Source organism: Chelonia mydas, chromosome 4, assembly GCF_015237465.2.
Source record: "Chelonia mydas isolate rCheMyd1 chromosome 4, rCheMyd1.pri.v2, whole genome shotgun sequence".
Classification (NCBI taxonomy): Eukaryota; Metazoa; Chordata; order Testudines; family Cheloniidae; genus Chelonia; species Chelonia mydas.
This window is the reverse complement of record NC_057852.1, coordinates 70,898,053-70,911,460: the sequence shown is the minus strand read 5'-3', so window position 1 is coordinate 70,911,460 and position 13,408 is coordinate 70,898,053. Positions and strand designations below refer to the sequence as shown.

At 41.9% G+C, this 13,408-nt stretch overlaps 1 long non-coding RNA gene across 1 annotated transcript; it reads right to left on the bottom strand.

Annotated features, from left to right (window-relative positions):
- Positions 1–5,788: 5,788 nt before the first annotated feature.
- Positions 5,789–13,060, bottom strand: LOC122465703. Its single transcript, XR_006290722.1, has 4 exons — positions 12,532–13,060; positions 12,149–12,259; positions 11,481–11,518; positions 5,789–7,772 (listed from the first exon to the last, which is right to left on the bottom strand). It is a non-coding gene; the product is annotated as an uncharacterized LOC122465703 (long non-coding RNA).
- Between the last annotated feature and the right edge of the window lie 348 nt (positions 13,061–13,408).

Genomic DNA, 13,408 nt, shown 5'->3' with positions numbered 1-13,408 from the left:
CCCTTCCTACCCACTGCTTATGCCTCTCTGGGGGAGGGGGCGGAAAAGCAGAATGGGGGAGGGGCCTCAGGGGAAGAGGTGGAGCATGGTGGCGCCTCAGAGAGAGAAGGCAAGGCAGGGGTGGGAGGAGTGGGAAATGGGACCATAGTCCAGGCGCCAGTGACCTTCCCATACTTCTAGGAAGCTTCCAGAGCTTGTGCCCAGCCTCCCGAAACACCTATGCCTTTGATATGATAGAAACCTTCTATTTCCATCCTAAATGTATTCATGGCCAATTTATATCCCTTTGTCCTTTAGCTTAAGTAGCTCTTCTCCCTCTCTGACTTTTGCCCCCTTGATGTGTTTATAAAGAGCAATTATATCCATTCTGAGCCTTCTTTTTGCTAAAGCTAAACAGCTGTAAGGGTCCACCCATGTGAATTTTATTACAGGATTGGCGATAAAGCTTTGATGTACAACTATAGTATAACATGTACACATTGTGCATCCCCAAATAATTTTACTGTAATTTCAAAATTGACAGGCACTAAAACTGTAAAATCATCTTGTGCCTCTGTATATTAGCAGGTGTAGTAATGCTAATAATCATGTGCCTATTTCCCATTCATTGGGTGTGTGAGAGTGAATTTCACAGATGATTAATATGCCATTTTAGCATTAGATTCTAGGACTGATATGGCCATCCTCTGTCAGGTAAAACTCCCCATTGACTTCAAAGCGGAGTTTGCCTGAATGAGAACTGTAGCATGCACTGGTCGTCTATCAGCTATTTGCTGGATAGTACTTAAACAGAATTTATTAGCAATTTATTTGCAATGTATAATCATGGTATGGAATTATGTCAAGTAAATAACTAGTTTCTGTTATAAAATAGCTATCAATATGTATGCATAAAAATAATTCAGATAGTAATTTATATTATTGACATGTAAAATTTTCATTTTTAGTTTGCTTTCAAACTGCTTCTAAATAATACAGTTTATTTAGAATGATAACAGTAATTCTGCCTAGCATTTTAAATTACATCTTCTCTTCATTTCTAATGAATAACATTGTTTTCACAACTTGACAGGATTTATAATTTTAGGTTGAACTAGTCACATAAGCGGATCCAGTTTATGATTTCCAAAATGGAAAGGTATAATACTGACATTATTATGTATTTCTTGCTATTGTGCCTGTACATCAAAGGGGTGGGAAATGTAACATCAAATTCAGGTTAACCTAGGTGAATGGGGCTTGTGCATACATCTACAGGCAATATTTAGACAGTGACTTGTTCTCCTTAATGGACCAATCAAAATCTCATTGACATCCGTGAAAAAACTCCCACTGACTTCAGTTACTCACAATTTACATTGGTATAAATTAGTGGAGAATGAGGCCTGAGAGGTCTCAGCCAGTTTACGACTGCCCAGCGATTTCAGATCAACAGTCTTGAAAGACAAAGTGTCCCTGCTTGTATAGAGGTGTTTCAAACAAAGCTCGTCAGCATTTCTATGCATCCAAATTATTTTTAAAAATTCCTTAGTTCTCCTGGGAAGGAGTATTGTATCTGTGGAACAGAATACAGTTTAGCCTGTGCATGGTCTTAAAGGTGTTTACTACTTATAACTGTGACAGGACCAGTCAACTGATTACAGGATCTGATTCACCTGTCATTTCAAAGGGCAAGGTAAACATCCAATGGTAGAATCATAACTTGTCTTTATTCCCTTCCTGTAAACAAAGTGGCATATTCTTAAAATCCAAGGAAAATCCATTTTTTAGAATATCACAACCACAAACAATTAGTACAGCAACTTTCTTCCTGAAGAATTCCCAAACACTTCAGAAACTACATACAATACTGCACCTATTCAAATATACCCTATTCTGGGGTAGAAAGCAGCAGCCAATTATTGCACAGCTATATGGTAGTGAAGGGAGGGGACATTTTGCCATATATTGAGGCAAACATTTTCTTACAAAAATGGCATGGGTTTGTCTATATTAGACTTTGTTACCTTGAATGATTGATTGTCAGTTAACCCAAGTTACTTAACACGTTTGCAAAGGCTAGTGTGGACACTACCCAAATATTTGTGGGCCAGCATAGATAAATCCTCTGTTCTCAATGAACATGAAAGAGCTTTATAAAACCAGCTATACCAATATTAACACCCTATTAGTATAATTGTATCCACATAGGAGGTTACACCAATTTATCTAATTTTTTTCCCCTATAGATTTAGTTAAATTCATGCAAAACAGAGCGTTGACAAGCACTTACTGCAGGAGAATGAAGGGTTAAGTCAACTCTGTCAAAATTTGAACCAGTAGTTCTGCTGAATCTAGGTGCTCTGCTAAACCTATTGAATGATCTCCTCTGGCTATTTGAAGAATCTCACAAGACTGTTTTGTAGTTTGCTTTTTCTCTTTTAAAAAATACTGTATGTGGTGGTTAATGTATGCCAGCCAATGCATCATTTAGATGAAGAGAAATCTTATAAAGATGAAAAATCACTGTCATGATGAATGGGTATCTAATTTTGGTACTTTATCTCAGTACAACAGTTTAATGTAAAACTGCTACCACTTTTTTTCGCTTGGTGAAGATAACGCTAACTGAAAGGAAAAAAGTTTATATATTTTGAATAAAAATGTGATATTAGTATTTAGGCATAATTGAGAAAAAACTTATTTTTATGGGTTCAATGTATTTCTGTGAAAGTTAGAACATAGTCACAAGCATCTTAAAGACTGCTTACAGAATTTTTTAGAAAATTATTGTAAATATTACCTGCTTGAGACGTCTAAATTTGTAATAGCAAGAAAATTGGTGCCTACTATATTACAGCCAAATATAAAAGATTTTCAAGCAAACTACTGTATCTTTTGTAGAACATTGGTATTTGGTGCCAGATCCACAAAATGACTTAGGGATCTATTTTACACACTTAAGTCCCACTTTACACAACTAAATCCAAAGTTTAGGCATCACTGAGATCCCCCAAACCCCTGCTGAATTGCTGCTTAATCCTGGAGGCATCAAAATTCCCTTGGAACCTAAATTTCCACCAATAAAATGCCCTAGGTATCTACGTTTCTGTCTCTGGGCATGCACACTGCTGCCTCAGTTCTGATGGCCAGTGCCTATCTCCCACCTAAGCCCCAGGGAGATCCCCAAACCAGGTGAAAGTAGATATTGGCCTGCCTCTGTCACCAGCAGGACCAAATCTGGTAGGTATGCTCAGAGCACACCTATCTCCATACACAATGGCTTAGAAGAAGCAGGCTGAGAACTCCCTTCTAACTGTTAGCCAAGTGGTTAGGGTAATCCCTAGGGCAGTGGTTCTCAAACTTTTTTCTGGCAACCCTGTTGAAAAAAAAAAAAAAACTGTTGATGCCTGCGACCCAACAGAGCTGGGGATGAGGGGTTTGGGAGGGCCTTAGGGCTGGAGCAGAGGATGCGGGGCTGAGGGGTTCAGGGTGTGGGAGGGGGCTCTGGGTTGAGGCAGGGAGTTGGGGCATGGGGTGTAGGCAATGAGGGATTTGGGGTGCAGGAGGGGGCTCAGGGTTTGAAGGGGGCTCAGGTCTGGAGATGGGGGTGTGGGATTACCTCGGGCAGCTCCCAGTCAGCAGCGCAGCAGGGGTGCTAAGGCAGGCTCTGTGCCTGTCCTGGCACCATGGACCACACTGCACCCTGGAAGTAGCCAGCAGCAGGTCTGGCTCAGCGCAGCTCTCGCCTGCAGGCACCACCCCCCAGCTCCCCTTGGCCAGTGCTCAGGGCAGGGGCAGCATGCAGAGTCCTGTGACCATCCCACCTAGGAGCCAGACCTCCGGCTGGCCGCTTCCAGGGCGAAGTGCAGTGTCAGAACAGGTAGGGACTAGCCTGCCTTAGCCGGGCAGCACTGCTGACGGGACACGGTGGTGCTGACCAGAGCTGCCACAACCAAGTGCCTTCCATTCCGTGACCCAGTACTGGGTCGTGACCTGCAATTTGAAAACCACTGCCCTAGGATGTAGGAGACCCAGAGTCTGCCAGATGTGGACAAAGAATTTGAATATGGGTCTCCCACAGCTCTCAGGTGAGTGCCCTAACCACTGGATGACAGTCATTTTGAATAGCCCAATGCACAGTTAATTATTCATATACTGTGGAGCAGCTTCAACAGGAGAGATTGAGAAAGATCTACATCAGAATATCCCATAGTCCCGTCATTAAGGCACCCACCTCAGAGATGGGAAACCCAAGTTCAAATCCCTTCTCACAAGGCAGAAGATGGAATATAACCAGGGTCTTCCACATTCTGGGTGAGTTATCTACCACTAGGCTAAAGGTTACAAAGGCAACTGCCTTTTTCCCTGACCTCTTTGTGTGGAATTAGATGCATGCTGCTGTTCTTGCAAGAAAGGGTTTAGGCGCCTGACTCTAAGGGAAAGTTTGCTGCTGTGGATCCCAAGTAGAGATAAGAAAAGGAGTACTTGTGGCACCTTAGAGACTAACCAATTTATTTGAGCATGAGCTTTCGTGAGCTACAGCTCACTTCATCGGATGCATACTGTGGAAACTGCAGAAAACATTATAGACACAGACACCATGAAACAATATCTTCTCCCACCCCACTCTCCTGCTGGTAATAGCTTATCTAAAGTGATCATCAAGTTGGGCCATTTCCAGCACAAATCCAGGTTTTCTCACCCTCCGCCCGCCCCCCCCCCCCACAAACTCACTCTCTTGCTGGTAATAGCCCATCCAAAGTGACCACTCTCTTCACAATGTGTATGATAATCAAGGTGGCCCATACACATTGTGAAGAGAGTGGTCACTTTGGATGGGCTATTACCAGCAAGAGAGTGAGTTTGTGGGGGGGGGGGGGGGGCGGGCGGAGGGTGAGAAAACCTGGATTTGTGCTGGAAATGGCCCAACTTGATGATCACTTTAGATAAGCTATTACCAGCAGGAGAGTGGGGTGGGAGAAGATATTGTTTCATGGTGTCTGTGTCTATAATATTTTCTGCAGTTTCCACAGTATGCATCCGATGAAGTGAGCTGTAGCTCACGAAAGCTCATGCTCAAATAAATTGGTTAGTCTCTAAGGTGCCACAAGTACTCCTTTTCTTTTTGCGAATACAGACTAACACAGCTGTTACTCTGAAACAAGTAGAGATAGGTGCCTTCCTCCAGCCCAGATTTAGACACCTAATTTTCTGAAAGAAGAGGGGCTTAGGACACCCTCTTCTTCTCAGCACTACCTATTTTCGGTGACTCCCTCTCCTCAAAGTGTGTTAGCTTTTGTAGAACCCATTCTTAGGCACTTATCTTTCCCCATGCATTGTATGGGGAGCCCAGGCACCTAGCTCAGGGTTTGTGGATTCCACTGGGTGGCTAGGCACTTAAAAGTTTGATTCTGCAATGCTCATCATTGCAACACTGTGGATTAAGACTTTGGTATAGAAGCTGTGCTTTTAAACTTCATACCACTAAAGGGCTTTTTAGTTTCATAATATATCTGTAACTGGAGAGATTTTTCTTTTTAATTTATACAGTAGACACTTGTTTGCAGCAACACCTTTTAAGAGCAACCGCTGCTTACAAGCAACACTTCCCTGGGAACACTTTCCCTGCTGTGAATAGTCAACACTCCCCATAACAGCAATAGCTGTTTAGAACAACGTAGCAAAAGAGCACAGATACGTTTCTAGTAATGAGCTTCTATTGTATATGAATCCTTCTTGTACGAACTGGCATATAATTGGGTAAAAATAATTAACCAAAGTAGAAATATTGATCAGGACTCATTTACACAGCTATTTGATTTATTTTGTATTATACTGGTATCATACCTATAGCATGAACTTATTTCTCTTACAATCATTTTTCAGCAAACCATTTACATCAATGGGAGTTCTGTGAAAAAGACTGATGTTAAAATCTGGCCCATAAATGAATTTGCTAATGTAATTAGTCTTTATGATATAGTATAAAAAAGCCATACATTTACATTAGTAAAATTGAACAGAAATAGAAACACAGAATGATTTTCCATAGATTCCTATCGGAAGCTTGGATTTTTCCCCCAGAAATGACTTTACCATTTCAGATTTGACATTTTGGATTCAAAAGAAAATTCTAAAGTTGCCCAGGAGCATGAGATTACTTTAAGATTAAATGTCCAGTTTGTTTTTTTAACTCTGAAAGAAAAGGTCTTGACAAAAAAAAATGGTTTTCTACCACCACTGCTAGTCATCCACAAAATACTGCCCTGTTTTAAATACTTAACTGAAGTGTAATTACATCTGTAGGTAATTCAACCCTTTTGCATCCTCTGTCAATGATTCATAGATTCCAAGGCCAGAAGAGACTACTGTGATCATCTAGTCTAACCTCGAGTACAAACACAGGCCAGAGAACTTCCTCAAAATAATTCCTAGAGTAGAGTTTAGAAAAATATCCCATCTTGATTGAAACATTGCTGGTGATGGAGAATCCACCATGACCTTTGATAAATGGTTCCAATGGTTAATTGCCCTCACTGTTGACAATATATGCTTTATTTCCAGTCTGAATTTGTCAATATGATGCCAGCCTTTTCTGCCCATTCATCATCTTTTCACACCAGGTAGCACCAAGACAGAATTTTAAAGAATGATGCCAAATGTGGCAAACGTACATCACTCATAGTATTTCATTTAGACCTTTGTAATATCATCCCTCAGACTCCTCAGTTTGATGCCCTGGTGACTCACATCCCTCATATGGGTGCACTCTCTTCTTCCTGGCTACTTCTCCCCCTGGATAGCTGCTACTATTCTTGCAGTCTCCAGGAAATGTTCCTGAGTTGCTACATGCAGATATCAGACAGTCCTCTACTGCTACAGACTCATTTCTTTGGACCTCTTTCTCCAGAACATCCTTCTCCAGTTCCTACCCTTCTGACTGCTGCTGCCGCCGTTCCACTGAGGAAGGGATGGACTCCGGCTATGCCCTCAGCTTCTGCTATAGCTACTGTCACAAGGCTCCCTCTGTAGGTGGCACCTCCTACCAAAGTGCAACAAAGCAGCTAGCCAGTCCTGAGGCTCTTATACTCAGTCTCATGTGGCTGAAGTTTTGAATTTTCATGCCACTATCTCTGTTTGGACATTGGTGCTGACAGGAGAAAATTGGGGCAGGGTAAGATGGAAGGCTTATAAGCCTATTGGCCTGGCTTATAGGCATGTGCATGCTATTTCAGAGCCCTGAACACATTTGCGCCTTCCACTATGCATGGAATACTTTTCCTGAATGTATCCAGAAAGTTACTACTACTTCTTTAAATTCCTCCTCCGGACCCATTTAGATGAATTAAGTGCAAGCAAATAGATTAGACCAGATTATTTTCCCCTTAAGTCCACACACCGAGAGGCTCTACACATGCAAATCCTTCAGCTTGTACATGGAAGGGTGGATCAGCTGTCTCCATAGCAGTCTCCCAGCTCAGACACAGTGGACCACTCTTTGTGACGTCCAGGGTCATTGCTACAGCAGTGGTCAGAGACTGGGCAGGCCAGGAAAAGGAGTAGGCAGAGTAGGGGACTCTCCACAGCCTGTATTGCTTTTTCCACTTACTGCCTCTGAAGTGTTGGTTGCCATGGCAAAGGCCAGAGAGACTCTCTAGGTATCAAGCAGGTTTGGAGACTGGGCGCTGCACCTCTATCCATAGGTGGGACAAATCTAGCTCTCTCCTCCCCTCCTCTCTATTTGGGACAATGGCTTCTTCAAAGTCTTGCAAGGAACAGGCATAGAGTGGCTGTGATACATGGATGAAAGGATATATAGTAATTCAAAATTGGCTCAAATCCCAATATAATGAATTTGGTACTTACAACACATAGAACCCTTGGCAAAGGATCCCTTGTTCTTTTCAAACAACTCTTACCTCAGACATGACAAACTCATTACAAACACATGCCTTAAAGGATATTTATCCATAAAGAGTAGCATGTAATGTACCTACAGAAAGCTCAAAACTTATCTCAATGATTATGCATGTTGACATGTATGTATGGGTAATACTTAGGGAATAGTGTATTTATATTGAATGGTTTCAGAGTAACAGCCCTGTTAGTCTGTATTCGCAAAAAGAAAAGGAGTACTTGTGGCACCTTAGAGACTAACCAATTTGAGCATAAGCTTTCGTGAGCTACAGCTCACTTCATCAGATGCATACTGTGGAAAGTGTAGAAGATCTTTTATACACACAAAGCATGAAAAAAAATACCTCCCCCCACCCCACTCTCCTGCTGGCAATAGCTTATCTAAAGTGATCACTCTCCTTACAATGTGTATGATAATCAAAGTGGGCCATTTCCAGCACAAATCCAGGGTTTAACACGAACGTCTGAGGAGGGGGGGAGGTTAGGAAAAAACAAGGGGAAATAGGTTACCTTGCATAATGACTTAGCCACTCCCAGTCTCTATTCAAGCCTAAAGTTAATTGTATCCAATTTGCAAATGAATTCCAATTCAGTTTCTTGCTGGAGTCTGGATTTGAAGTTTTTTTGTTGAAGAATTGCAACTTTCATGTCTGTAATCGCGTGACCAGAGAGATTGAAGTGTTCTCCGACTGGTTTATGAATGTTATAATTCTTGACATCTGATTTGTGTCCATTTATTCTTTTACGTAGAGACTGTCCAGTTTGACCAATGTACATGGCAGAGGGGCATTGCTGGCACATGATGGCATATATCACATTGGTGGATGTGCAGGTGAACGAGCCTCTGATAGTGTGGCTGATGTTATTAGGCCCTGTGATGGTGCCCCGAGTAGATATGTGGGCACAGTTGGCAACGGGCTTTGTTGCAAGGATAGATTCCTGGGTTAGTGGTTCTGTTGTGTGGTATGTGGTTGCTGGTGAGTATTTGTTTCAGGTTGGGGGGCTGTCTGTAGGCAAGGACTGGCCTGTCTCCCAGGATTTGAGAGAGTGTTGGGTCATCCTTCAGGATAGGTTGTAGATCCTTAATAATGCGTTGGAGGGGTTTTAGTTGGGGGCTGAAGGTGACGGCTAGTGGCGTTCTGTTATTTTCTTTGTTAGGCCTGTCCTGTAGTAGGTGACTTCTGGGAACTCTTCTGGCTCTATCAATCTGTTTTTTCACTTCCGCAGGTGGGTATTGTAGTTGTAAGAATGCTTGATAGAGATCTTGTAGGTGTTTGTCTGAGGGGTTGGAGCAAATGCGGTTGTATCACAGAGCTTGGCTGTAGACGATGGATCGTGTGGTGTGGTCAGGGTGAAAGCTGGAGGCATGTAGGTAGGAATAGCAGTCAGTAGGTTTCTGGTATAGGGCGGTGTTTATGTGACCATCGTTTATTAGCACTGTAGTGTCCAGGAAGTGGATCTCTTGTGTGGACTGGACCAGGCTGAGGTTGATGGTGGGATGGAAATTGTTGAAATCATGGTGGAATTCCTCAAGGGCTTCTTTTCCATGGGTCCAGATGATGAAGATGTCATCAATATAGCGCAAGTAGAGTAGGGGCGTTAGGGGACGAGAGCTGAGGAAGCGTTGTTCTAAGTCAGCCGTAAAAATGTTGGCATACTGTGGGGCCATGCGGGTACCCATAGCAATGCCGCTGATCTGAAGGAATACATTGTCCCCAAATGTAAAATAGTTATGGGTAAGGACAAAGTCACAAAGTTCAGCCACCAGGTTAGCCGTGACATTATTGGGGATAGTGTTCTTGACGGCTTGCAGTCCATCTTTGTGTGGAATCTTGGTGTAGAGAGCTTCTACATCCATAGTGGCCAGGATGGTGTTATCAGGAAGATCACCAATGGATTGTAGTTTCCTCAGGAAGTCAGTGGTGTCTCGAAGGTAGCTGGGAGTGCTGGTAGCGTAGGGCCTGAGGAGGGAGTCTACATAGCCAGACAATCCTGCTGTCAGGGTGCCAATGCCTGAGATGATGGGGCGCCCAGGATTTCCAGGTGGATTTGTGCTGGAAATGGCCGAACTTGATCATACACATTGTAAGGAGAGTGATCACTTTAGATAAGCTATTGCCAGCAGGAGAGTGGGGTTGGGGGAGGTATTTTTTCATGCTTTTTTTGTGTGTATAAAAGATCTTCTACACTTTCCACAGTATGCATCTGATGAAGTGAGCTGTAGCTCACGAAAGCTTATGCTCAAATAAATTGGTTAGTCTCTAAGGTGTCACAAGTACTCCTTTTCTTTTTATATTGAATGTATGCTTTATGGACTTGGAGTAGAAATCAGTCACCAGGGGATAATTTGTCCCGGCAATGGCCCATTCAGGCAAGGGGGACTTGTAATGCCACCGTGCTTTGTCAGTGATGCAATGGAAGTCTCATTGTTAAGCCTTAATATTGTGCAAGGCTAATAACCATCAGAAGCAGCTGCAAACAATCTAAACCTCTTAAAAGTAAAAAAGGAACTTGAAATCAGGGCACAGTATGCCCTGCTTGAGAATAGAAACAAAAGGCTGTTTTCAGTATATTACAGAGGTGGGAGAAGCACACTGTATCCATTCACTGAGGAAAACCCCTGTGGACTGGGAATACTTGGATCTTGAGAAACCAGCCAGCTCTCCGACAGACTGAACTTGGGGAGGGGTGTGGAATCTATTTCATTAGATAGAAAAGTCAATTATTGATAAGTGTAGACCGAGGTTCGTGTTTTATGAGTTTGTTGTTACAACCATTAGTTTCCACCACTCTTGCTAGTTAAATCCTTATTCTTTCTTAAATAAGCCAACTTCTGTTTAACCATAAGTGCTCACAAGTGCTGTATGGGTTACAGGAGCAGTAGTTTAAGGTAAAACTGGTAAACAGTGCTACACTGCAGCTCTGGGTGCAGAGGATATGGAATTTCTGGGAATAGCCAGTGTCGGGGTGGATATCACAGGGGAACACTTTAAAGAGACTCATGGATGGGGGTGCACCTATTGTTAACCTGCAAGGCAAAACTAGGGCTGGAATAGCTCAAAGGAGAGTGCTTCAGTGGCTAAATGGCTGGCGGTTTTAGGCCGTTGATACCCAGCTACCACAGGAGAGACTCCTCACTGGAGGTAGGGGGTAACAAGGTGACACAAAGTCCTGGGTACCCCAAGAACCATTACAGTAGTCTAAGAAGAATCCATAGTGCACATTTGTTCAAATCAGAAAACCTGTGCGAGAGGGAGTGAGTCTGCTCCAGGAACAGCAGGGTTGAACAAATAGAGTTTTTTCTTATAGGTCTAGTATCCAGTCTATTTGCCTGAATTTACGCAGCACTCTATGTACATTTCTTTTACTAGCACCACAGTTCTCCAAGTTTATTCTACTGAAGAGAAAAACATTCCCATCATTATAAACTAATTAGCTATTGTGAACCTGCATATTTGACTTTGATATTCATATGTATAACACTCACAACTACAGGTTTTAAATTGTACTCTAGCATTATAAAAAGTTGCCTAGAAATTTTAATGTCAAAGTTTTTCACAATTAAAATAATACGTACTTACACTGAGGGAAGTTAATTTTCCTCTGCCACATGTTAGTGCTGATGAATGTGAAGGAGGAAAAAGTGATAAAAAATAATTTTGGTTAGACAGGCAATCTCATGAATTCTACTAGCAGTCAATGAATGGGAAAAACAGGAAACAAAGGCAAAGCTGTGAGGAGAAAGGGAAAAGAATCATATCAAGGTAAGGAACTTTATATTACCAAGGAAAAGGCTATTATCACCCTAAAGAAGTTAGTGGCTGATTTTGAAAATGTATCAAACATAGTAGACAACCTCTGTATAAATCAACAGGAGGTACAAACTGAATGATCTGGGTCTGCATTGTACAAAGGAAGGGAGAGATTAAGTAAATGGTTAAAAAAGTAATATCTACATTAAGGCCTATATAAGCTGCTACAGAATGAAAGAACCTGCTTCAGTCTAATCATGAGGGACTTTAGTGCTCAGTAAAAAAAAACAGACCATTTTGGAGTAAGACTGAGCTGAGGATAAAAAGAAGACAATGTGTTAACAGTTGCTAATCATAGATACATAAAGGTTCTGAATAACTGATGTAAGAGGGAAAATGAGAAATGGAACACTGAGAGACCTGAACAGTAAAATGAAGAATATGTTTTGAGATGAAGTGATTCTGTACTACAGTAGAAAATATTAAATGTAACTAACCTGAATGAACTGAATTGTATACGCAATGGCTCATGTTTCCAGACTCTGATTTTGTATTTCACTCTGAACTGGACAGTTACTGGAGGTTAGTATCAGGAATTTCTCCAAACCCTGAAAGAAAACAAGATAGAGATTTGTGTTGTTCTGTCAACGGGTGACTGCCCTTTAAGGGGAGATGGGGCCAGCCCCACCTGTGCCATAAGAAATGGCTGCTTCTCAGCCTAAAGGAGTCAAAGGAGGTCAGGTGACAGCTTAATGGACACTTGGCTTCATAAAAGGGCTGAGTGCTCAGGCAGGCAGAATACTCCAGGGGCAGGGGGGGAGGGGTGCTATATTGGAGGCACAAGGCAGCACAGGACAAGGCAGAGTGGAGCAGGGCTCACCTTGGCTCGGCACTGGAGCAGGGAAGAACCCAAGGAACAGAGCCCAGAAAGGGGTTGAGAACAGTACTCCAAGGAACCAGCCTCTGGGCCAAGTGTTCTACAGCTTCCAAACATTTTTGGAATTGAACCGAATATTCTTTTGGAATTTTCGATGTCCTGGCTGAAGCAAAAAAAAAAAATTCACCCAGCTCTACTTCCAGATTTCCCCCTCCCTTTTGCCACGTATAAAACCTTGCATTTGTCTTAACATTTTTTCCATTTTTCTTGATCATAATATTGCTTCTTTTGCCTTTGTTCTGTTTTATTGTAGTCTTCTTGAATTATCTATTTTCTTTTCAGAAGCACTATGATTTTCCTTAGATATCAGAGCACAGTTCCATTTTCCATTTCAGTTTTATGAATGGTTTATCTGTCAGATGAACTCAGTGTAACTTATTGTTCATTTTCCCCTTCAAGTTTATTAATGATATACCTGCCCACTGAACTCAGTAACTTACTTTGTAGTATTTCCTATTTCATGTCAGTATTATCTCACTCAATTTACTAGCAAGTTTCCTGCTTCATGCAAAGATTCTACATTTTGATTTTGCTCAGCTATAAGGCTGTCCCATCCTTTTCTACATTATATCACTAGTCCTAATTTCAAATTAAAATAGCCTTTTCCTGATATTTTTACTTTTACATGTGCCACTGTAACTTCAGTGTGACGAGTAAATGATATTGGGCAAGAAAAAAAATAAGTAAAATGTGATAGAAAAGATTACAAGAAACAATGTGAACAAGATGTTAAAATTGTCAAAACCATGTAAAACCTCTTAAGGATGATGATTACACTGGGCATAAGACTAAAACAGGTGCCTGTAAATGAACAATAATG